The sequence below is a fragment of the Erythrolamprus reginae genome, chromosome 3 (genome assembly GCF_031021105.1).
Source record: "Erythrolamprus reginae isolate rEryReg1 chromosome 3, rEryReg1.hap1, whole genome shotgun sequence".
NCBI lineage: Eukaryota > Metazoa > Chordata > Lepidosauria > Squamata > Dipsadidae > Erythrolamprus > Erythrolamprus reginae.
Genome location: NC_091952.1, coordinates 28,193,567 through 28,220,862, shown reverse-complemented (window position 1 = coordinate 28,220,862; position 27,296 = coordinate 28,193,567).

Sequence of the window (27,296 nt, the reverse complement as noted above, 5' to 3'; positions counted from 1 at the left end):
TATAGTGCCGTTGTAACTTCAAATGGCCACTACATGAACTGTTATAAGTTGAGGACTATCTATAGAGTATTTATTTAAGCGCTCTGCCTCTATTCACAGATCTCAGCAACTTGTATTTAAAGGCCCAATCTACAGCTAAAACATAGCCATCTTGAAGATTAGTGATTTATAATATTATCTTTAATAATAATTGTTCTGTGGGGCTCTCTGGTAGACTCCTCCCGAAAATTCACAGGTACAAATTTCAGAGACACACACATTTGAAAATTCAAAACAATGTTCTTTATACCGAAAATTCACTTAAACCAAGCCCTTTTTTGGTATAGCAAAGAGCACTGATCTCCAAACAAACTGGTAATTGGTACAAGTCCCTTATCAGTTCTGTGATACTTATCTTGCAGCTGTGAGGCAATTCACAGTCCTTCTTCTTTCACAAAGTGAAACACACTTTGCTCTGGTTTAGTTTCAAAGCGGGAAAAATCAGCACACAAAAGGTCAGAGTCAGTAAAGCAGTCACGAAACACAACGATCAGATAATCCTCCTCAATGGCCAAACCCACAGGCTGCTATTTACAGCAGCCTCACTAATTACCACAGCCCCACCCAACCACAGGTGGCCTCATTTTCTTTGATAATAATCTCTCAGTTGTTGTTGCCTATGTATCGCTCTCCGCATGCGTGGCTGTATCATTAACTCTTGTTCTGAATCCAAGGAGGAGCTAGATAATTGATCTCCTTCTGAGCTGTCTGCCACACTCTCCTCCTCCCTGTCACTCATGTCTTCTTGGTCAGAGGAGCCTTCATCATCAGATTCCACCAGGGGGGGGAGCAAAACAGGCCTGCAGCATGTGGATGTCTCCCCCACATCCACAGTCCTTGGGGCAGGAGCTGGACCAGAGCTAACCACAAATAATAATAATAATAGTAATAATAATAATAATAATAATAATAATAATAATAATAATAATTTATTAGATTTGTATGCTGCCCCTCTCCGAAGACACAGGGCGGCTCACAACACAATAGCACTACAATATAGATACAAATCTAATGTTAAAAAATTGAAAAAAACCAATTTTAAAATACTATAAAAACTTATCTACTACATAGTCATACACACCCAGTCCAACTAAATAAAAAACATAATAAACATAATAAGGTCAGCAAAAAAGGAGGGGGGAGATAGTTCTAGCTGTATGCTTAGATGTATACAGTAAAGGACTCCCCGTCGCCAGTGTTCCCAGTGCACTCCTGGTCATCAGCGCAAGCATGCCAAGTCTGGTGTGTGTGCACCAGCGTGAGATTTGGCTTCTGCACATGCTCAGGAAGCAAAATCTCACATAAGACATTCGCACATGCAAGATTTCACCATTTTTTGGTGATTACTTTGCTTCTGCACATGCACAGAAGCAAAAAATAGCTGAAAATACCAAATCATGCACAGAAGCCAAATCTCGTGCCACCGCATGCATGCATGCGTCGTGGACAAGGAGATGCATGCGCATCTTCATTTTTCCAACTGGGACTGTGTATCGGACCATCCATACAGCAGCCCACTACTGTCCTCGAAGAGGGGCAGCCTAAAAGTCAAATAAACAACTAACTAACTAACTAACTAACTAACTAACTAACTAACTAACTAACTAACAAATAAATAAATAAAAATATTTTTTCCAGCATCAGAAGCAGTAGTTGTCGTCCCCCCCCAAAAAATGTCATCCCCCCAAAAAAAATATATATGCTGGAGCTAGTTAGGAAGCAAAATTCTTCAGAGTAGAACTGATTAAGGTCTTGTCAGTTCCAGGTAGCTGTGCAAGCCTACTGGAGGGATACTAATCAGTGTTAAGTTCACAGATACGAACCGGTTAACTAGCAGTTGGTAATTATTAGAGAAATGCTGCACAGTGGAGAAAAGTAGCCCAAGTGTTTAAAAAAAACTTTTAAAAACATACATATGATGTTAAGTGCCTGCCAAATGGAGGACAGGAAGACAAACAGGAATACATGTTCTGCTTTCTTGCAACATCTGGTAACTCCAAGATTGGAGGATAGAAATCTGATAAACACAGTCATGTTAATGTAGGACTCCCAAATCTTCTTGGGCTGCAAAAATCCAGATGATAAATAAACCTAGAAAAGAGTTTTCTCTATCTCTTTTTCTGCCATCTGGTGATCATCTAGATTTTTGCAGCCTACATTTAGTAACCCTAAATTAATATAGGCATGTTATTAAGTAGGCACATGTCTTGACATTTTAATATTTTTCTACTTTGAGAAGAATTCTTCAGTTATCTCTGCTAGTTTTGTTGAAGTAATTCTAACCTTAGAATGGAGAAATATAAACAATGGAATGCTAGAAAATTGCCCAGTCTAATTTTCTTTGAGTGTTGAAAGCTAGAATAATAATTAAGAACCTTGTAAAACTGATACTGGATTATGTGGAACTTTAATGGAAAAGCTTTCCAGGGCTCCACAAACTGCAAATAATATGCATTGGCTTTCACATATTGTCATAATTCATTAGTGAATCTAAAAAGATTGCCCAACTGGATTCAAGTCTTCAAACTTGGCAACTTTAAGACTTGTGGACTTCAATTCCCAGATTTCCCCCACAAGTATTAAGGTTGCCAAGTTTGGGGACCCCTGGCTTATAACCTTCACCATTTAGTACCTGTTCTGTCTGGGTTCCCCCAGACGTCAACACCAACTAAAAAGAGTAGCCAGACATGCTGGTAAAAAGCAAAGTCATTTTATATCTTTGAAAACAAACACAGATAACAAAAACTGTTCTTACAAACTGGAATGCTATGAAGCTTCACAGAAGAGTCACGACGGCCAGACAATGCAACAGGCTTCTTGCTGGCACACACACCACTGTAGATAATAAAACCCACGCCTCCCCCAAGTTTTCAGCCTTCGAGGCCAGAAGCCAGAATCAGAGACGCCAAGGATCGAAGCAAGGTCACAGGACTCCTAAAAGATAACTCTCCACAATACAGGAAGGGCGGGCCTGCCTTTTCAACCTTTCTGAGAACCACACCCAAACCCAGCTGTTGCCTATTAGGGATGGAAATACCTGGCTAATTGTCCCCTTCTTTGTGCTGCCCTTCTCTGCCTCATATCTATGATGGCTTGTGCATTCTCATCTAATGACTCCAGGCTACTCGCTGGGCAGAGCTCCCCCCCGGGGGTCTCAGGCTGTTCTCCCTCCTCCTCGTCCTGACATTCCTCTTCCCTGTCTGCCTGGTCCTCCTCCTCCTCCTGTTCCTCGTCCTCCCCCTCTGAGCATGGAGCCGGCAGAGTTCCAGCTGTTCCCTGAGGAGCCTCAGACTGAATCACAACAGTACCTAAGGATGAAAGGCAGAGAGTCAGAAAGTGCAACGTGAAGTAAACAATTAAAGCTACTGGAACATAGGTCTCAGTAGTTAATTGCTCATAAAGAGAAGCAAAGATAATTTGTGTACAAAATTTCTTCCTGCAACAGAGACTTCAGTGAATCTAAAATAAATAGGAAAAATAAAACGCTCCAGGGCAGTAGTTTAAATATCCAGGAAAGAGGCGAGCAGGAGGCGGGAGAACATTGCTAAATTAATTTGAGCAGAATACCAACAGAGTTGAGTAAGTCACAATTCAATAAGGATCTGCAAATCGCACTTACTGTCGGCTGAGTCACCATATGGACAAGGAAGGAACAATTGAATCAACACCTGCTTCTTTATATAGCAGGCACACTGAGTGTCTCTCCTGGCACATAGATTTCAAAACAAGCCTGCACTTGTTGAAGAAAATTGGCAAAAGGATAACTCATTGATGAAAGAATGGTCCCACCTCCCTGGCTTCCTGTCTCATGTCATTAGCCTTGAAGGGCTTTGAGTTGATGCGATTCCAATTGAGGACATTGAAAGTTTAGTTGGTCTCAGGCTAGTCTCTTTATTTGTTTTTTTTCATGAGTACAGAGATATTTAAGGCTCTGTTCATAGAACACATTCCAATAGCTCATTTACATATTAAGCTATTATTTCTACAGTGTGTTTACCCAGAGAATGGTTAATTCCATATCAAAGTTGAATACAATTTAAAGCCACATCCCCTCCAATCTGGTGCTTTCCAGATGTTTTGGTTTTCAGTTCTATCACCATATGGTTATGAGCGCTGAAAATTAATCAGGCCACAATTATTCCCCTCAGATGTTAGGGGATTGATTCTTTCAAGAGTTTTTCATAATCATGTTGTCATCCTGGCAACTCTTTAGTTCCATGCTGTCTAAATGTAGAAAAACTAGTAATTATCCCTGGTTCAAAAACATCCTGGATATCATTTGCAGACCAAGGGAGTGAGGTTTTATGGCAGAACAAGAAATCAGCTACTACTTCAGCTTCAACTACAACAACACACGAGCACACAACAGATACAAACTTAAAGTAAACTGCTTCAAACTCGACTGCAGGAAATATGACTTTACTAACTGAGTAGTTAATGCATGGAACTCACTATCTGTAGTGAGTTCCATGTAGTATCATCACCTAACCCCCAAAATTTTACCCTTAGATTATCCACTGTTGACCTCACCCGATTCCTAAGAGGTCAGTAAGGCATAAGTGCACCAGCATCATGTATTTAAACATTGTTATATCTTTGTATACTTCCAATATGTACTTGACAAAATAAATAAATAAATAAATAAATAAAAATAAAATAAAAGTAATGGGTGCAAGCGTGTTAAAGAGAGACACAACCTATGAATTTAGGATATTTTTCTGACAGTGAGAACAATTAATCAATGGAATAACTTGCTTTCTGGAGTTGTGGATACTATATCACCGGTGGTTTCTCCCAGTTCAGACCAGTTCTATAGAATCAGTAGTGGTAATTTCCCCTTGCTCGCCAAACTTGGAATGATTGCTGGTTGATCACGCCCCTCAAACTGGCTCTCTTGCTGGCACCATAGGTGCCGCCATCTTGTTTTTAGCTTCTGCGTATGGCCAGAAACTGTTTTTTGCTTCTGTGCATGCTGAGAAGCTTAGTTTTTGGCACTGTGCTTGCACGCGTGCCTATTCGAAATGCATGTACCCACGCAACATGGGAGGAAGTGAACTGGCGGCGAAATAAGTTAGAACCCATCCCTGTATTACATCACTGGAGGTTTAAAAAATAGCCTGGACAATCATTTGATTGGGATGGTGTAAAATATCCTGCCTTGAGCAGGGGTTGAACTGTAAGACTTTCAGGTTCCTTTCTAGTCTTATGATTCTATATTCTATGTTCTATGAGGTAGGTATCAATTTGCTTTGGAATTTAAAACCACTCAAAGAGATGAGTTGCTTCAATCTACAAGGTATTAAGGTGGAACTTAGTTGTCTCAATCCACTAAGGTTTGAGAAACGAATTTTGCTTCCTTAGTGATGAATGGAGTATCACAGCTCTTCAAGTAATTGAAAAAGATGCTTTTTCAATCCTTCATTGAAATGAAGCACACTTTTGAAAATTCATACACATTGTTGATGTACCACGTTGTCTAATTTACAGCAGCCACATGTTTTAAGATGGCAGCCGTATAAATTAAAATAAACAGAATAATTACTCAGAAGTATTGTTTTTAAGTTATATGCATGTCTCGGCAAGGGAATGTCAGCCTAAAATTTTATTAATAGTGGGAAGCCAAAATGTGTTCTGTTCTTCAGCCTTCAGTACTGATGGCTAATTATCTTGTTAAGCAGAAAACTTCATCTGGACATTTAAAAAAAATAGAAGTGCTGTAATATTATAGCAGTTATAATTAACTGGGAATGCTCAGAATACGAGACAATGTTATCTCCTGACACTAATCAGTTTTAAGGCTTATGTAATATTTCCTACATTTGGGTGGGCACAACCTATTCAAGGCACATATACACGCCCAAAGTTTCCTTTTGGCACAAACCATATCAAAAATTCAGGCAAGGAGTAAGAAATAGTAATGAAAATAAAAGCATGAGATAAGAAAAAGGAAATATAGCAAAAAAGTATTGTTTGGGTCGGTGTCCATTTGAGTCAGTTTTGAGAAATCCCTGCAGTTTTCTTGGCAACATTTTTAAGAAGTGGTTTGCTTTGCCTTCTTCCTAGGGATAAGATAGAGAGACTGGTCTAATGACATCAGTTGACTTAGTGTCTAAAGCTGGTCTAGAACTCAGTCTCCTGGTTTCTAGCCTGGTGCCTTAATCACTGCATCAGTGTTAATTTTAAGAATAGATTTTTACATTGTTTCTTGTACACTTTTTATAGAATCCATAGCAATAGTTGAACATACAATTTGCAATCCTAAATTATTACATATTATATGTGTATTTATATACTAGATTAGTGATGGCAAACCTTTTTTCCCCTCGGGTGCCGAAAGAGCTTGCACGCATGCTATTACACATGCACGAGTGCCCACACCCATAGTTCAATGCCTGGGGAGGGTGAAAACAGCTTCCGCCCCCCAGAGGCTCTCTGATGGGCCCAGTAGGGTAGTGTTTTGCCTTCCCCAGGCTCCAATGGCTTCCCTGGAGCTGGTGGAGGGTAAAAATGCCCTCCCCCATCCCCCTGGAGGCTCTCTGGAAGCCAAAACCACTTTCCCAGAGCCTCTGTGCAAACCAAAAATCAGCTGGCTGGCACACACATACACGTTGGAACTGAGCTAGGGCAACAGCTCATGTGCCATCAGATATGGCTCCGCATGCCACCTGTGGCACCCGTGCCATAGGTTCGCCATCACTGTACTAGATGCTAATGAAAATAGAATACATTTTGTAGGAATTCTTTTAAATGCTATTGCTAATTAACACTGATTTCCCCCCAACTATGTGATTCCAGATGTAACAGATATCTTGGGGGGGGGGGGGTGTAATCTCCATGCAGCTGAATTGGAAGATGTCAATTGAGGAAAATCATGGATAGACTTCAAAAGGGAATTAATACTCAAACTTTCTAGATAGTGTATTAAATTAAATACCTAATTAAATTGTGTTCAGAAATAACCCTCTTTTTTACATCCTATATTCAGTTAAAAATTTCCCCTTTGGACATCTAAGTATTGACTAATGTTTACCAATATTACCATTACCATTACTGAAAAAGTTAAATATTGCTTTATCAACCTGTCTTTGTAAAATAGCATGACAGTGGTAGCCTGAATGTTTCCAGTCATATCCTTATTTCAAGGATACCATTTACTTAATATATCTTTTAAAAGAAGTTTAAGGATCCTCTTTTAAACAAACAACAACAAGAAGGAACTACAATAAGGACAATAATATAGCCCCTGGGTTTATTCCTTATGATTTTTAAAGCTCCCCACAGGTTTTCTGTGGTTTATAATGCTGTCTTTTTCACAATCTTCTCAAATTCCCTTATACATACTCCAGATGCATTTCCCATTAATGCATTTAGCTTTCTGATATTCCTTATTTATTCTTTCTTGTCTAGCCCAGAGTCATCTTTTCACAGGCCACTGCCTACTTACTCAGCCATTTCTGTATTTTTTTTGCATAAAAGAAAGGGGGATGAGACTGGATGTACACAGATTCATCCTTTTCTACTTTTTGTTCTCCAACCTTGTGACCTAAATTATGCTATGAATATTCATGATATATCTCTTCTTTTAGAAGAATTTTAATAAAAGGGTCAGTGGCAGGAAATACTGCAATTCAGATGATTGGTAATCTAATAATTCACATATAGTGAATAGTAGTCTTAATGTTGTGTCAATTGTGCAAGAGGTAATACATATCCTTTTCCTCCCACTTAGGACTATATGACTGTAACTTGTTGCTTGTATCCTAAGATTTTTATTAATATTGATTGTTTCTTCATTGCTTATTTGACCCCTATGACAATCATTAAGTGTTGTACCACATGATTCTGTATCTTTTTCTTTTATGTACACTGAGAATATATGCACCAAGACAAATTCCTTGTGTGTCCAATCACACTTGGCCAATAAATAATTCTATTCTATTCTATTCTATTCTATAAACTGTATATGGCAACCAAGTTTTTAGAATGAGATCTGTTGTGCCGTTACAAGTCCACTTCCATCTGGGCTGCTATACTAGCTTAGGAATACTTTGACAGACATTTCTCCCCCTCTTCTTATGTTCCCTATTCAGTCCCATCTACCCTGAATCTAACTCAAAGCTCAACAAAGCCTCTAACATGGTAGACAGGTAAACAAGGTGCATACCCCACACTCATTAGAACTGATGTTGTTCCCTAGTTGAGTAATAAAATAAATGCAGGCAAACAACCAACCTGAGAGAGCACCAAGGACTTCACTGTATAGTCCTTAAACTACTATGAATCTAAGTAGAAAACTACTAACTTTGAAATGGTTTGGGCAAATTTGAGTTTTATGGCAGTTTTTATGTTTTAATATTTCCTTTTTTTAAAAAAAATCTTTATTAGGTGTCTACATATAAAAGACTATCTAAACAAACAAAACATACAGAGATTTTAAAAAAGGAAGAAAAATGAAGGAAAGTAGATAGACAAATCAGCGTATAAACCTATAGAACATATAGAGTGTTCAATTTCAGTGATGTTTGATATATGCACATAGTTATTTACTTATCATCAGTTAATATTTTCTTTCACTACATATATTTTTTTGTTGTATAAAAGACATAATTTGTCAAGCATATTGTTGACTATGTTTTAATATTTCCATTTGCAATTTATATTATCCACAGACCTATCATTTATTATTAATAATAATAATAATGAATTTTTACAGCTCACCGGGAATGGCGGGGTTGCCGCTCCCGCCACTCCTGGTGAGCTGCATGGGCAGCTCCATGTCTCTGGTGTGGGCACACATGCATTCCAGTGAGATTTTGCTTCTGCACATGCACAGGAAGCAAAATCTCACGAGGGGACAAGCATGTGTGTGAGATTTCAGCATTTTTTTCCTTCTGCGCATGCACAGAAGCAAAATCTCACTCAGATGCATGTGTGCACACACCAGAGTTGTGGAGCTGCGCGCACAGCTCAATTTTTGCTACTGGTACGGTGGCGTCGACCGTATCGGTAGGAACCCACTACTGATCTATTTATTTTAAGGGTGAAATACTACCTGGAAAACCCTTGTTTGTTCTCTCTACTGTTTAATTTACTAACAGTAAGATTAATACCTGAGGAATCATGTGACTACATAGCTTGATCATTTTTATCAGTATGACTCATTCCATAAAGACTTTTTTTGTACCTCAACATTTTGTGTGTGTAAGAAACCTTTGTTAGACTTGAAAGAGTGTCATTTGGAATCTGTAATAAGCTGATGCAAACAGACAGCAGCAGTGAACAAATTTCAATCTATCACTCAAGTTAATTCTAATGAGAACAATAAGATCTGAATAAATCACTGAAAGCATCTGTAGCAAACTCCGTTGTAAGGTGGGTCCCATAGAACATATGCACAGATCAAGTGACATAATCATATTGTTGGGTGAAGGAAGATTAAATGGCTGGAATCGAAGTTCAACTCCCCAAAGTCTACATATCTTAAAATTATCAAGGTTGAGAAACACTGGTTTAGACATTTTCAGGTTAATTCATTATTACCAAGCAAATTGCCAGCAGCAACAAATTGATTTTAAAAAGTGAGGGGGAAAATGCTGGAACTGAAAAGCTGTCACTCACATCCTTTGCTGCCTTACCCAAAGTCTTGAAAGGGTTCCTTATTGATAGTTTGAGTTTTAAGACATAGGATAAGGGCAAATAATTCAGACAATTTAATTCTAATTATTCCATTTCAAATCAACTGACAATAATGATATTTACAGTGATTTGAGATGACATAAAGGTTCTTACTGTTGTGCTGTACCTGTGACAGTCCAATCATACCTAACTCTTTTGTTTGACGCTTACTGCATCCATAAACTAATATATATATATTTAATTTTTTAAAACTTATTCTTTCATTCTCTCTCAGGTATGAAAGAAGCAAGCAAATTCACAAGGACTTGTAGAGAATAGGTATTTATTATGAACATCTGAAATAAAGATAAAGGTGAAAATGCTTCTTGTCAAACCATTATTTTATATAGGTCAGTTTTTACTCCTATATGTAGGGAATTTAAAAGCACTAATTCTAAAGCCGCTGAGTGGTTTATTGCCATTGTGCCATAAAGTAACTAAATTGTGTATATAAACAGAGTTCAAGTTTGCATGCTTGTGTGTACAGAGATACCTCTACCTAAGAATGCCTCTACTTATGAACTTTTCTAGATAAGAACCGGGTGTTCAAGGTTCTTTTGCCTCTTCTCAAGAACCATTTTCCACTTAGAAACTTGAGCCTTTGAAACTGTAACTGGAAAAGGCAGGGAGAAGCCTCCGTGGGGTCTCTCTAGGAATCTCCTGGGAGAAAACAAGGCCTCCACCTTCTCTGTGGTTTCCCCAATCGCACACATTATTTGCTTTTCAATTGATTCCTATGGAAAAAATTGCTTCTTCTTACAAACTGTTCTGCTTAAGAACCTGGTCACGGAACAAATTAAGTTCGTAAGTAGAGGTACCACTGTATATGCAACTGCATGATATTCTTAAATGTATTTGACAATCAATTGCAAATGTAAAAGTTAAAGATGGTGGTGTTCATGGACCGGCACCAACAGAACTGGCTCTGTGATGTCACCAGTGATTTGCTACTGGTTCTATAGAACGGGTGGGAACTGGGAGGAAACCACCTCTACTCTTTTCTCCTCCTATTTTCCCCACAACAACCTCATGAGGTAAATTAGACTGAGAGAGACTGTCTGTCCCCAAATCACCCAGGTGGGTGATACAACCAGTGATGGACTCCTATGGGAACGGTCAGGAACACAGTTCCAGTAGCAAAATTTGGAGCGCCACCCCAGAGCACCCAATTTGCACTGAAAGATGTTGAAACAAAATGCATAAGTCACGCCCATGGTGTGGTAGTAAAAATTTTGGTAACCCATCACTGGACACAACCCACCATGCCTAAAGTGGAACTAGAACTCACAGTCTCCTGGTTTTTAGCTAGCACCTCAGCCACTACACCAAACAGACTGTAATTCCCCATAACAACACATGAGCACAGAACAGGTACAAACTTAAAGTAAACAGCTCTAAACTCGATTGCAGGGAGTACAACTTTAGTAACTGAATAGTTGATGCATGGAACTCACTACCAGACTCTGTAGTATCATCACCTAACCCCCAAAACTTTACCCTTAGACTATACACTGTTGACTTTTCCCGATTCCTAAGAGTAAAGGGTGTGCATAAGTGCACCAGCATGCCTTCTGTCCCCTGTCCTAATGTTTCTTTTTTATTAGTATCATGTATATGAATATTATTAGATCTCTGTATACCACCAATACGCACTTGACAAAACAAACAAACAAAAAATAAATTAAATTAAAATAAAATTGTTTGCTTTTAAAAAAAATATTTTATTGGATTATAGGATACAAAAATCCAAAGGAAATGATGGGACATGGGGGGAAGGAGAAAGCGAAAAACAAGTGAGGAAGGGAGGGAGAAGAAGAAAAAAAACAGTTGACGACAGAGAATGAGGTGGCTGCAGTGATGGGCTCCTATGGGTACAGTCAGGTACGCAATACTGGTAGAAAACGTTTGGTCAGGTACACAGAAACAGTAGAAAAAAAATTGTTTTTTTTTTCTTTTTTCCCTTCTGGGCTCTGGTTATGTTTTTCCTAGCGCAATAAATGAGGTTGAATGTGTATAATTTTAGAAGAGCTGTCTGTGCATGCATATACATACAGTTTATATAGTAGATAATGTATATTTTTGTGTGCCTGTGTGTAATATGTATGTACACTTATGGCATATATACATAGAATTAAATAGTATATTTTGGATGTTCAGTAATAGTAAATAGGGAAATTGTATCTCTTTGAGGCGAGGAAAAGCCAGGCACCCTAACCCTAACCCTTGACGTGAGTGACATCAAGTTGGCCGCATTTAAGGCAGTCACATGACCTTTAAGCTACCCCGGGTCACATGATCATCAAGCCACTCCACCTGGTCACATGGCCGGCAAGCCACACCCACAAAATAAGCCACTCCCACAGGGTAGTAGTAAACATTTTTGTAGCCCTTCACTGGGTGGCTGGATGGAGTCACCGAAGCAGTCGGCATGAGCTTAAATAGACTCCAGAGGATGGTAGAGAACAGGAAGGCCTAGAGCAAGGGTAGGTAAAGTTGGTTCTTCTATGACTTGTGAACTTCAACTCCCAATATTCCTGAGCCAATCATGCTAGCTCAAGAATTCTGGGAGTTGAAGTCCACATGTCATAGAAGAACCAACTTTCCCAACTCTGGCCTAGAGAAATGTTGTCCATGGGCCACAATGAGTCTTTGGAGAGGAGCAGCATACAAATCTATTATTATTATTATTATTATTATTATTATTATTATTATTATTATTATTATTATTATTATTATTATATACGACTTCACAACTAACAATAACAAAATATCCACCATAAATGATAAAAGGTCCCTTCTTTACTTTTAAATTTCCAACATTCATGTGAAATACCTTTCTACATTCTAGATAACTTCTTATCTGATGTTAAATACCAGCAATACATCATCTTATAAAAATGTTCTTTTAAATGATAGTTTAGTGTGAATTTTCAACCTTTTGTCCACATATTTTCCCATTGTTCAAGCATCCTATTTTATTGTTATTGTTTATTGTTGCTTCAATGTGAGGACCAGAGTCAAACCAGAACTAAAACTTTGTCACAGCTGAGCTGACAGTGCATTAAATATGATGTGTTGTACTGTGAATTATAATGCACAGGTCCTGGGCACGCTCCTAACCCATTTAAGTCTACCAACTAAGAACTGCTGCTAAAAAAAAATCCAGATAATACTAGGAGCAGCAAAATAGCTCTTGGCTGTCACCAAGGGATCGTCTGGCTTTTTCTCAGCCCTGAGCCCCTGTCAAGGCTGTGACTTTCAACCAGCACCCTGTGGCCATGTAGATTCATGCCTGCTGTTCATTTTTGAAAAGCCATTTTCTACAATTATCCTGGTACTTATTGATAGCTTTCACCACTCCAGCCATATCTAATTAAAAGACATACTGTGTAAAATTTTAATTAGGTTTCATGTTACGCTGAGTTTTTTAAACTTTAAAAACAAACAAACAGAGGATGGAATGAATGTGCTTGGCACTGTAGGAGTGGGGAGCTGTTTATTTACGACCTGCTAGTTTTGACATTTGAAGGGTTTCATTTTGCTTCTCCTGCTGCTTCAAAACAATGGAAAGTAACAGAAGAATAATGAGGACGAGTGGCAGCTCGAGATTTCTACTGTAAGAATGGCTTCTGTTATAAAGGAAAGGATCATCCTAGGCTTTATTTGCATGCAATATTTATGCTGTAAATATATTTATTGTCTTCATGTTTTAAAAGGCTTGGAGTTGCTGACATGAATTGGGCTCTAATTGCTAAGCATCAAGGCTGCTGGCTGGCCCTGGAGAGAGAATGTGCTGCTTTGCATGATGAATTTTTGGAGTGGATTCATTCATCTGCATTATGCTAAGGCTTTTCTATCAATTAAATAACAGCAGTACAAAGCATTTCCCCACAATGGAAGGCCAGGTAAAAGAGTTAATTCAAAGCATAGGCAACTATCATTAAGCTGAAAAACTCATTATTTACCAGAAAAAGATCCAGTCTTGTTATGGCCCATTTAGTGAGGAAGACATCCACTGCTCCATTATGTGGAGCGAAACATTTTCATTTCCATGTTTAAGTTGCAAAGATTGTCATCACTTTGGGATTGTAGGGAAAAAAACATTTAACTATTTAAATTTCAAACTTGATGGAGTTTTTTCAACTTGTGAGCATATTTTTTTGGAATTCAAGGATGAATATTGCTGCTGGTATTTGTCAATAGAAGTCTATTCCTTAATTCAAACTAAGCCCTTCATGGCATCGGACCAGAATATCTTCGGGACCATCTTCTGCCATACAAATTCCAGCGACAGGTTAGGTCCTACAGAGTTGGCCTTCCCTGGGTCCCGTAGACGAAACAATGTCATCTGGGGGGACCCAGGGGAAGAGCCTTCTCTGTGGTGGCCCCGGCCCCGACCCTCTGGAATCTACTCCCCTCGGAGATTATGATTGCCCCCACCCTCCTTGCCTTTCGTAAGCTCCTTAAAACCCACCTCTGTCGTCAGGCATGGGGAAGCCATTTCCGTTTTATGTACGGTTTGTATGAGATGTATGATTGTTTTTTTTATATTAAGGGTTTTAAACTGTTTTAGTTATTGGATTTGTACTGTTTTTGTTGTTGTGAGCCACCCCGAATCTTCAGAGAGAGGCAGCATACAAATCTAATTAATAATAATAATAATAATAATAATAATAATAATAATAATAATAATAAGTCACTTGCACCAAGTTCTTTCTTAACATCTGCATGCTGTATCTCATTACTGGTACCAGATAAAATGAATGCATCTTTTAATATTGATATTCTGTTGCTAACTGGACTGGTATATTTAACAATTAGCATTATGTTTTGCATGGTAGGAACTAAGCCATTAAAACGGTGCTATTTTAATCTCTTTGATATGTTACCATTTATCAAAATCATATTTCTCACTAGAGATTCCAGGTGAGAAAAGTGCTGTGATATCTACACAAACCTCATTTACATTTGTGTGTTTATTTCTGTGACACAGGAAATGACATTGTCATTTATGTCTTGCTTGGCATACTCCCTTCTATGTGAATGTCTGTCTGTAAAATAATATTTTGTTTATTCATTCATTTATTTATGCACGTATGCTTACTGGGCTGGTCTATGACCGTAATAAATATTTGATTTGATTTAAGCATTTTATATAGACATTTATCTCACAAGAGTGCACAGTGGATTAAAACAAAAACACCCCATCGGCCTAAAATAAAACATCACAAGCAACAGTCATTATTGTTGTTATCACCATTATCATCATCTCATATGTCCATATCGTATGCTCACAGTCTGAAAATTATCTCGTTTTCAAGCAGTAAAGTCAGAAGCACATAGGTCCTCCAAACCAATTTAGTCTCCTAGTGCCTAAAGGAATATCCAGATTTTCAATATCTTATTAAATGGCTCCTTCTTTGTCTTTAATTAGCTGTTATATTCTCCTTGTTTTAATTTTTGAGATTAGGTGGCATGCTGGTTTATTTACTTATTGATTTAAATTTATATGCCACCCATCTCGCTGTCCAATTTGGTTAATAAATAAAGTCTGGAGGATCAGGACCATCCAGCTCTCAGGGTGGGGTGTGTGTGGATGATACTGTCAAAAAGTGCAGAGAAGAGCAACAAAGATGATTAGAGGACTGGAGGCTAAAACATATGAAGAATGGTTGCAGGAACTGGGCATGGCAAGTTTAATGAAAAGAAGGACCAGGGGAGACATGATAGTAGTGTTCCAATATCTCAGGGGTTGCCACAAAGAAGGAGTCAACCTATTCTCCAAAACACCTAAGAGTAGAACAAGAAACAATGAGTGGAAGCTGAACAAGGAGAGAAGCAACTTAGAACTAAGGAAAATTTCCTGACAGCTAGAACAATTAATCAGTTCTAGCCTCCAGAAGTTGTAAATGCTCCAACACTGGAAGTTTTTAAGAAGATGTTGGATAACCATCTGTCTGAAGTAGTGTAGGGTTTCCTGCCTAAGCAGGGGGTTGAACTAGAAGACCTCCAAGGCCCCTTCCAATTCTGTTGTTGTTGTGTTGTTGTTGTTGTATCTTCTAGTCCAAACACAAGGAAGGAGTCTTATCCTAGCCCAATCAAGTAGTGACCATCTATGTTTGTGGTTTGATGTAAAAACTCATTGTGAGCAATCCTATAATGCAACCAAAGTATTGGATTTCAGAAAAACAAATTTTAATGCAATGGGGGAATATTTAGATAATGAATTAAAGGGGAGGGATAAAATGGCAGGAGCGAGCACCCAGTGGACTGTATTTAAAAAGGCCATCTTAAAAGCCACTGGACTGTATGTAAGACAAATAACTAAAGGTAAAAGGAAGAAGAAACCGCTATGGTTTAGCAATGATGTAAGGACTATAGTCAATGAAAAAAAGGCTGCCTATAGGAGGTATAAAGAGTCTGGAAGTATAGCTGATAGGGAGGTGTATAAAATGAGACAGAAGGAGGCGAAACAGATAATATATGCTGCTAAAGCCTCAAAAGAGGAAGAAATTGCCAAATCTCTAAAGAAGGGGGGTAAAACCTTCTTCAGATATATTAGTGATAAGAAGAAGAAAAACTGCGGCATCATGAAGCTTAGTACCGGGAAAAATACATGCATTAATGGGAATAAGGAGATCGCTGACCATTTCAATAGCTACTTCTGTTCAGTTTTCTCAAAAGACACCTTACAAAATAATACTATAGAGGGATATAGCATTGCCTCCAACTGTACGGATTCAGCTCCAGTGATCTTAGAAGCCGATGTCTTAGAAGAACTTGAACGATTAAAGATAAATAAGGCAATGGGTCCAGATGGCATCCACCCCAGAGTTCTTAAAGAACTCAGATCTGTCATTGCTACCCCCCTGACTGATTTGTTTAACCAATCCTTGTTAACAGGAGATGTTCCTGAGGATTGGAGAATGGCAAGTGTTGTGCCTATCCACAAGAAGGGCAGTAGAGAAGAAGCTGGTAACTACAGGCCAGTTAGCTTGACATCAGTTGTCGTTAAAATGATGGAGACTCTACTGAAAAAGAGGATAAATCAGCACCTAAAAAACAATAAATTATTGGACCCAAATCAGCATGGCTTTACTGAAGGCAAATCATGTCAGACTAATCTCATTGATTTCTTTGACTATGTCACAAAGGTGTTGGATGAAGGTGGTGCCGTGGATATTGCCTACCTGGACTTCAGCAAAGCCTTTGATACGGTTCCACATAAAGAGCTGATAGATAAATTAGTGAAGATTGGACTTAATCCCTGGATAGTTCAATGGATTTGCAGCTGGCTGAAGCATAGACACCAGAGGGTTGTTGTGAATGGTGAGTATTCTGAGCAGAGTCAGGTTACAAGCGGTGTGCCACAAGGGTCTGTTCTGGGTCCTATTCTTTTTAATATGTTTGTGAGTGACATAGGGGAAGGTCTGGTAGGGAAGGTTTGCCTATTTGCCGATGACTCTAAAGTGTGCAATAGGGTTGATATTCCTGGAGGCGTCGGCAATATGGTAAATGATTTAGCTTTACTAGATAAATGGTCAAAGCAATGGAAACTGCAGTTTAATGTTTCCAAATGTAAAATAATGCACTTGGGGAAAAGGAATCCTCAATCTGACTATTGTATTGGCAGTTCTGTGTTAGCAAATACTTCAAAAGAAAAGGATTTAGGCGTAGTGATTTCTGACAGTCTCAAAATGGGTGAACAGTGCAGTCAGGCAGTAGGGAAAGCAAGTAGGATGCTTGGCTGCATAGCTAGAGGTATAACAAGCAGGAAGAGGGAGATTATGATCCCGCTATATAGAATGCTGGTGAGACCACATTTGGAATACTGTGTTCAGTTCTGGAGACCTCACCTACAAAAAGATATTGACAAAATTGAACGGGTCCAAAGACGGGCTACAAGAATGGTGGAAGGTCTTAAGTATAAAACGTATCAGGAAAGACTTAATGAACTCAATCTGTATAGTCTGGAGGACAGAAGGAAAAGGGGGGACATGATCGAAACATTTAAATATATTAAAGGGTTAAATAAGGTCCAGGAGGGAAGTGTTTTTAATAGGAAAGTGAACACAAGAACAAGGGGACACAATCTGAGGTTAGTTGGGGGAAAGATCAAAAGCAACATGAGAAAATATTATTTTACTGAAAGAGTAGTAGATCCTTGGAACAAACTTCCAGCAGACGTGGTAGATAAATCCACAGTAACTGAATTTAAACATGCCTGGGATAAACATATATCCATCCTAAGATAAAATACAGAAAATAGTATAAGGGCAGACTAGATGGACCATGGGGTCTTTTTCTGCCGTCAGACTTCTATGTTTCTATGTTTCTATGGTCCTGTCTATTCTTTAAAACTTCCAGTGATCGAGCACCCATAACCCAAGCTATTCTATTGATCAACTGCCCTCACTGACAGAAAATTTCTCTTTACATCTAGTTTGGATCTCTCTTCAACAAGTTTCTAACCATTGCTTCTTTTCCTGCCCTCTGGTGCATTTTCAAGGGCATCCCTATGAAAAGAGCAATACAACAATCCAACTGGGTGGTACTAAGGCTTGTATAAAGTCTTGTAGTCTAGAGGCTTGTATAATTGGGGCACAAGGCGAACAATTATTTAAGCAAGTTTAAATGTCAGATTTTCACTGCAGCACTGCAACATAAACTGAACTGAACTGAACAAAGAAAGTGAGCTATCTATGCATGGTGGTTGGATAAGTGGCTGTAGTAGGAATGCTACTGAAAATCACCGTGGCATAGTAATAAATTATGTAGCCAATGGGTGTCTAACAATGGTAACTCCAGATCGTGCAGAACGCGGCCGTGACAGCCATCGTGTAGCTTCCCAGATTCGCCCATGTATCTACAACACTCTGTGGCCTGCATTGGTTGCCGATCAGTTTCCGGTCACAATTCAAAGTGCTGGTTATGACCTTTAAAGCCCTACATGGCATTGGACCAGAGTACCTCCGGAACCACCTGCTACCACACGAATTCCAGTGACCGATAAGGTCCCACAGAGTTGGCCTTCTCTGGGTCCTGTCAACTAAACAATGTCATCTGGCGGGCCCCAGGGGAAGAGCCTTCTCTGTGGTGGCCCCGGCCCTCTGGAATCAACTCCCCCCGGAGATTAGAACTGCTCCCACCCTCCTTGTCTTCCGTAAACTACTCAAGACCCACCTATACCGCCAGGCATGGGGGATTTGAGACATCTTTCCCCCAGGCTCCTTATAATTTATGTTTGGTATGTATGCGTTGTCTGGTTTTAATATGATAGGGTTTTAGTTATTTCTTTTAATATTAGATTTGTGCCATTATAATATTGTTTTTATCATTGTTGTGAGCCGCCCCAAGTCTTCGGAGAGGGGCAGCATACAAATCTAATAAATTATTATTATTATTATTATTATTATTATTATTATTATTATTATTATTTCCCTAATTGTGGGTATCAAAGAGCATGCAGTGGTATCCACAAGACTGCCCATTCCTTTATCTTCCTCACAAATCCCCCAAAATATGCCTCTGCAAGTCTATGTGTTCTTGCAGTGACATATGTATTATTATTATTATTATTATTATTATTATTATTATTATTATTATTATTTAGATTTGTATGCCGCCCCTCTCCGCAGACTTGGGGCAGCTCATAACAAAATACGGCACATCAAAATACGGTATATAGGTTTCCATATGAGGACTTGGGAGGGAGAAACAGTTTTTGTTTTATGTACAGCAAAGGTCAAAATATTAAATTTGATTGTACAATAAATCAAGTTGAACTAAAGATAACAGATGAAAGGCAGATAAAACAAACAAAACCACAAATGATAAAACAAGAGGATCCAACTATACTTAATCGACCTGTGCTTTAAAAAGCCTTCTAAAGCAAAGAAGAATAGGTTTCAGGATCTAATATTCTCCTGTTGAAACTGATGGCAGTTACAATCCATAGAAAGGATAGCAATTTGGGACAAATTATTCTAGAACTTCTATAGAGCTCTATCATTTAAATTGTCAACTGGCCAAGAAACTATTAATGTAATAAATATCAGATATGCTCCAATAAAAGAACAACCCAACAACTCCATTCTGACCAGTTTTCAAATAGTACTACAGTAATACCTCATCTTACAAACTTAATTGGTTCCAGGATGAGGTTCGTAAGGTGAAAAGTTCGTAAGATGAAACAATGTTTCCCATAGGAATCAATGGAAAAGCCAATAATGCGTGCAAGCCGATTAGGAAAATCCAAAACATTAAGGCTTTTTTAAAAAAAAGCTGCCGGCAGACGAAGCTGAGGCGAACAGAATGGGGGGAGGGACAGCGAGAGGTGGCAAGAGGTGGCAGTCCCAATGAAGCAAGGCGAAAAGAGCCTCTCTTGAGCTCCAGGGTTTTTTCCCACCCTGTCCTGCACCTTTCTCCTCTCTTGTTCTCCATGGGTCCCTCCTGTTTTTGCCCACCCTGTCCTGCACCTTTCTCCTCTCTTGATCTCCATGGCTCCCTCCCGTTTTTGCCCACCCTGTCCTGCACCTTTCTCCTCTCTTGAGCTCCATGAGTCTTTTCTTCCCGTTTTTTCCCACCCCACTTGGCTCATCTCCCCCACATCTTTCTCCTCCCTTGAGCTCCATGAGTCTTTTCTTCCTGTTTTTGTCCCCCCTACTCTGCCTGTTTTTTCGATCCTGGGATTCCTCTTCTGGGATTTCCCTACAGCATCGTGTTTTTGTGGAAGTCAGGAGGTGGAGTTACCCATGGAGGGGAGCCTCGGGATCCCAGGATCGCAAAAACTGGGGCTTGGCTTGCAACAAAAGTCTGGAGGCGGGGCATCCCAGTGGCGGCAGCAGGTTCGTAAGGTGAAAAAAGTTTGTAAGAAGAGGCAAAAAAATTCTGAACCCTGGGTTCGTATCTCGAAAAGTTCATATGACGAGGGGTTTGTATCATGAGGTACCACTGTATTAGTAATCTGCGATGTTTCAAAAGCATGTATGAGCATGCAAGTTTCTTCCAAAAAGGACAATCCAAATAAAGAAGTGAAGAAATACTCCTGGGTGTGTACATTGCTTGAAGAAACAGAAACAAATCTTTAGGTTAGATGAATCCCCTACCACATTGTAAATATAAGATTTTGATCTTTTCCAAATCTAAAATGTAAACTCAACCCTTTCAGTTGACTTATGATTCAATGCACTGTGTGCATTGAATTGAACTTAGTCCAAATGAACTGAACTAAGCACTTTGTACAAACATAACTAGGAAGACAAACCACAATCTCTCTCATATTGCCTTAAAGTGGCAATTTTATTACAGTATCTCAGATGAGGCCCTACTTCTTGACATCCAGCAGCAGGAGATGCCAGAGTCTGAGCTGGTCAATGGTCACTTCAACCTTTAAACAAGATCCTTCTTTGTTCACATGAGATGCCTGTTGCTTGCTACAACAGATGAAATTCCATGGATGCAGTAAACTGCACCTTCTTCCCCTAACACAGTTTAGACAAGCAGAACATTTTAGACAAGGAGAACAGAAGATAAGTGGATACCATGGCTTAATCTGTAATTTCATGGTGTCCTTCTTATGAAAAGCTTAGTTTTACCTCGGGATCACTGTTTGTTGACAAAATGCATGCTATTCCCGTCACTCATCTTATAAATTTGTAATCTGTTCATTTAGCTAGATACAAAGAATTGTATACTGATTGCAATCATAAATGCCCACCTCATTTAGTTACATAGAATTGCTACACCTTGGTGTTCAAATTGGTTAACTGAATGTGCAAATAGGTAATTAGGCACAATCATTTGGGTAATTTACTTGATTTGAGTATGGCGTTATGCTAAATAAATGAAAAAGCTTGTGCTCTGAAACTCAGGCAAGTGACACAAGCAAAATCACAGGTGAAATCAAATCTGGGATGAGATTCTTGTATTTCCTCTTGCACTAGAAATCTGTTATGATTCCCACCATTATTATTATTATTATTATTATTATTATTATTATTATTATTATTATTTAGATTTATATGCCCTTCATGGCATCGGACCAGAATATCTCCGAGACCGCCTTCGGCCGCACGAATCCCAGCGACCTATTAGGTCCCACAGAGTGGACCTTCTCCGGGTCCTGTCAACTAAACAATGTCAGTTGGCGGGCCCCGTGGGAAGAGCCTTCTCTGTGGCGGCCCCGACTCTCTGGAACCAGCTCCCCCCAGAGATTAGGACTGCCCCTACCCTCCTCGCCATTCGCAAACTCCTTAAAACCCACCTTTGTCATCAGGCATAGGGGAACTGAGATATCTCCCCCGGGCCTATACAATTTATGTATGGTATGTGTGTGTGTGTGTATGTTTGTTTAATACAGTGGTACCTCGAGATACGAGTTTAATTCGTTCCGGACCTGGGCTCTTAAGTCGAGCAGCTCTTATCTCGAACGACTTTTCCCCATAGGAATTAATGTAAATAATTTTAATTGGTTCCAGCCCTCAAAAAACTCACAAAGTTAGTCTAAATTATGCAGAAAGACATGTTTTTAATGAAGAAATGTACATGTACATATAAATGAATAATGAAGTTTCTTTCACTTAACTTGTAAACTTTCTTAAACTTTTAAATTTACATATGTTCAACTTCTCTGCCACCCAATCCTGTAGGACAGAGGTCCCCAACCCTTTTTGCACCAGGGACCGGCTTTAAGCGATCAAGAGAGGAATGGGTGAATGAATGGACGGAGGGTGGGAAGGAAGGAAGGAAAGAGGGAAGGGACAGGAACAGGGGAAGGAAGCAAGGAAACTTATGAAAGGGGAGAGTAAGAGAGGAATGAGTGAAGGGAGGGAGGGAGGGAAGAAGGTGGGAAGGAGAAAGAAAAGAAGAAATAGAGGAAGGGAAGGTAAAAGAGAGAAAGAAAAAGAGCAAGAAAGAAAGAAAGAAAGAAAGAAAGGGGGAAGGGACAGGAACAGAGGAAGGAAGCAAGGAAACTTATGAAAGGGGAGAGTAAGAGAGGAATGAGTGAAAGGAGGGAGGGAGGGAAGAAGGTGGGAAGGAGAAAGAAAAGAAGAAATAGAGGAAGGGAAGGTAAAAGAGAGAAAGAAAAAGAGCAAGAAAGAAAGCTGCAAGCACCCCCCCGAGCCCCTCAGGCCGGCTGCAACCTTTTAAAACACGCGCGCCGCTTCGCAGCTGTCTCCTGAAGCCGAACGCGGAAGTTAGCGTTTGGCTTCAGGAGACAGCTCCTTGGCGCTTGTATCTCGAATTTGGGCTTGTAAGTAGAACAAAAATATCTCTCCCCTCCCAGCTCTTATCTCGAGTTGCTCTTAAGTAGAGCAGCTCTTATGTCGGGGTTCCACTGTAATGGGTTTTTTAAAATATTTTAAATTGTAAATTATTAGATTTGTTATAAACTGTCTTTATTGTGTTGTGAGCCGCCCTGAGTCTATGGAAAGGGGCGGCATACAAATCTAATTAATAATAATAATAATAATAATAATAATAATAATAATAATAATAATAATGCCGCCCCTCTCTGGAGACTCGGAGAATAGCAAGGTAAGGAAATAATTCTTCCTGCCATTCTGAGGGTCAGTTCAAACTCTCTTACATACACACAGGAATAAAACATGTAGAAATTGTAAAAGGTTCTTAATCTGGTTTCTTTGGAAAGGAAGAAAAAAGTTGAAAGAAAAAAGAAAAGGAGAACCAGCCTCAAGGTGGATAGAATCAATTATAATGGTGACTGGTACACCATTGGAAAGACTGATGGTGGGACCATTGTAACGAACAAATTATTGTGGAGAAAATCTACCATATCTATGTGATTGCTAAGAGTCAACAACAACTTGATGCACTGAAATTTATCAATTAATTATGTTCAGAAAAAGAGATGGCCTACTTAGCATGCCAACAAATTATGAACTTTTATATAATTTTATTATTCACACATCCTATATTCTTGGGAGCAGGAAGAGATACCTTACTTCATCACCTCTCAAAATCTTTGTCCCTATTGGGTACAATCATTATAGAAGTAAACAGTGTATAGTACAACAATTGTATGGAATCAAAACTTGAATAGTTATCCTTTTAAATAAATTTCTCCATTTTATTATTATTTTATTTATTATTATTATTTATTGGATTTGTGTGTGCCCCTCTCTGCAGACTCGGGGCGGCTAACAACAATGATAAAAAACAACATGTAACAATCCAATTTAATAAGACAACTAAAATCCCTTATTATAAAAACCAAACATACACACAAACATAGCATACATAACTTGTAATGGCCTAGGGCAGGGGTAGGGAACGTTGGCTCTTCTATGACATGAGGACTTCAACTCCCAAAAGTCCTGAGCTAGCATGATTGGCTCAGGAATTCTGGGAGTTGAAGTCCATAAGTCATAGAAGAGCCAACGTTCCCTACCCCTGGCCTAGGGGAAGGAATAGCCTAACTCCCCCATGCCTGGCTATAAAGGTGGGTCTTGAGTAATTTGCGAAAGACAAGGAGGGTGGGGGCCGTTCTAATCTCTGGGGGGAGTTGATTCCAGAGGGCCGGGGCTGCCACAGAGAAGGCTCTTCCCCTGGGGCCCGCCAAAGGACATTGTTTGGTCGACGGGACCCGGAGAAGGCCAACTCTGTGGGACATTATCGGCCGCTGGGATTTGTGTGGTAGAAGGCGATTCCGGATGTGTTCTGGCCCAATGCCATGTAGGGCTTTAAAGGTCATTACCAACACTTTGAATTGTGACCGGAAACTGATCGGCAGCCAGTGCAGGTCGCGGAGTGTTGCAGAAACGTGGGCGAATCTAGGAAGCCCTACAATGGCTCTCGAGGCCACATTCTGCACGATCTGAAGTTTCCAAACACTTTTCAAAGGTACCCCCATGTAGAGAGCATTGCAGTAACAACACAGCTAATTAGAGATACACATTATTAATCAGCAATTTTCTTAACTAATGTAGGCAGAGAGATAGATATCAGATAGTTACCAAAGGTTTTTTGGTAGTTAGTGGCTCATGAATTCATGTTCAAGTCCTCAGTCTTAGTGCTTTTATTTAATCTCTGAATCAGTGAAGGGCTACCAAAAATTTTAATACCACACTGTGGACTTGGCTTATGCATTTTCTTTCAACATCTTTCAGTGCAAATTGGGTGCTCTGGGCCTTGGGGTGGAGCTCCATTTTCGCTACCCCACTGCATTCCCCCCCCCCCAATCCGGGCAGTAGCCTGCTCTGAATGAATAAAGTCATTCTCTGAATTTTCCTAATCCTCGTTGTTTTAATCCACCCTGCATGCTGTTAAATTTCCATGCAACTGTGCTTTCAGATGGACTCTACTCTATTTACTTCATTAGACTGGTTATTCCTTATACAATTAATTAAACTAATTAATTCATTATACAGTTAATTAAGATCATGATCCCTAGGAAAGGTCATTTGCTAGACAAAGCAGAAAAGAGATTACATTGTATTCAAAACATGAGTTCTCTTTGGTTCTGCTAGCCAAACCATTAACCAGCTGAACTCCAGTATTATTTCTCTGACTCTTCAGTGCAGCCTGAGCAACTTCAAAATGATACCATAGTGTACTGTGAATGAACAATGCACATTGATAATTCATACTTGAATTACATTTTTTTAAATAATTGATTACTGTTTAAAATCACTGGGGACAAATGTTGCTGATCAGTTGGAAAAGTAGCAGCAGTGGTGGCACATTCTCTTATTTTTATCGATATAAAACCAAATAGACCCCAAAGGGAATAAAATGATATTCTTGCTACAAAATTGTGACTTGAATGGAATAGGAAATGTATCTCTCTATGAATGTTGATATCTATTGTCTCCTCAATTTGCATTTTAAAAACAGAGAAAGTCTTTATTTTTGACAAGTTTTGCAATGAGTCAAACATTTTCTAATGCATGGTTGGGTTTACAGTCTGCAGAGTGCCAGAAATAGTTAATTATTCTGAAACAAGTCTCTTTTTATCCAGTTCTCGTTGGTGTGCCCATTCTATAACTGAATTGGCAAAAAAAAAAAAAATCTAGTCTACCAGTCTTCTTACCATCTCCCACTATACCACAAGAGGCGGGCATGTATCCTACTTTTAAAGGACATTTCTCTGTTTGAAGGTCTGTGAGGGGCGTGCATAAGCGCACCATTGTGCCTATCGTCCCTGTCCTACTGCTCTATTATCATTACTTTTTATCATTACTTTTCTAATGTTTCATTTATACAAATTACCATCCTATAATCCTATAAAATAAATAAATGAATATGTCCCATTCCTGGCAAGCTTGAACAATAAAAGGAGAAAAAAAGAAGTCTTGATGTTGCCTACAAGCAATTAATAGGGGAACAACAGATTCAATGGTCATGTAGATTATCTCTTCATAACCTTCCCTTAAGTCAGTGTTTCCCAATTATTTTCTGTTACACCCCTCCCCTAAGAAGAAGTAAACATTTTGCGTGCCCTCAATTCTCCGCCGGGATGATTATTTGCAATATTCAGCACATTTTCTCTGAAAAAATGGCTTATCAGTGTGATTGGGGTGTAATGTGTTTAAGTGACGCTTTAATTTATTTGGCTTCATGCTGTCCACTGCCAATATTTTTAGACACAGTAAACATACTGGTCTTTCTTCATCTCCCACCTTATTCACAGTGAAGCCAAGTGCTTCTTCTTATTTCCTGATCTTAGTTTCAGGAGAATCATGTTTTTCTCATTTTCTTTGTCTCTCTTCTATCTTTTCATCCCTGTTAAATATTTTCCATGGTGTCTCCTAAGGGTTTGTTATCTGCACTTCATATCTCCTAGTTAGTGCTATGTGCTATTGTTCGGTGCAAAAAACCCTACTTCCTGCAGCTAAAAATAATGTTCCCCAGGATCACGTGCCCCCCGGCATTGCTCCATGCCACCCTCAAGAGGGCCCGCCCCACTATTTGAGAAACACTGCCTTAAGTGGTGAACTTGTATTTAAATCTGTTGTTGTTAGGCATTATTAGAATCCACTGTTAGACCCTTTGCAATTTGCCTACCGAGCAAATAGATTGACAGATGTTGCTATTAATATGACTCTGCACTATATCCTACAACATCTTGAATCTCCAAAGACCTATGCAAGGGTCCTCTTTATATGCACATTCAATACCATCATTCCAGACATTCTTCTAACTAAATTAAACCAGCTAATGGTACCCAAATATACTTATAAATGGATCATAAGCTTCCTAACAGACAGGAAGTAGCAGCTAGGCAAAATCAAATTAGATACCTGCACAATTAGCCCAGGAGCTCCCCCATGACTGTGTGCTCTCTAAGTCTTGTATCTTTTTATTCTTGATGAATATATTTTATTCTCCTTATGTAAACTTAGAGCATATACACCAAAGACAAATTCCTTGTGTGTCCAATCACACTTGACCAATAAAGAAGTCTGTTCTATTTTATATTTCTCAGTGTACATTTATAACTACAAGTTTGTACATACAAATTATGTTTGTTGATTTGTGTATTTTGCCATCTCAAATTACAAATAATATATGATCTTTGGAGCCTTCCTTCTTTTGCCTTTCCTCTCCCATTAAATACT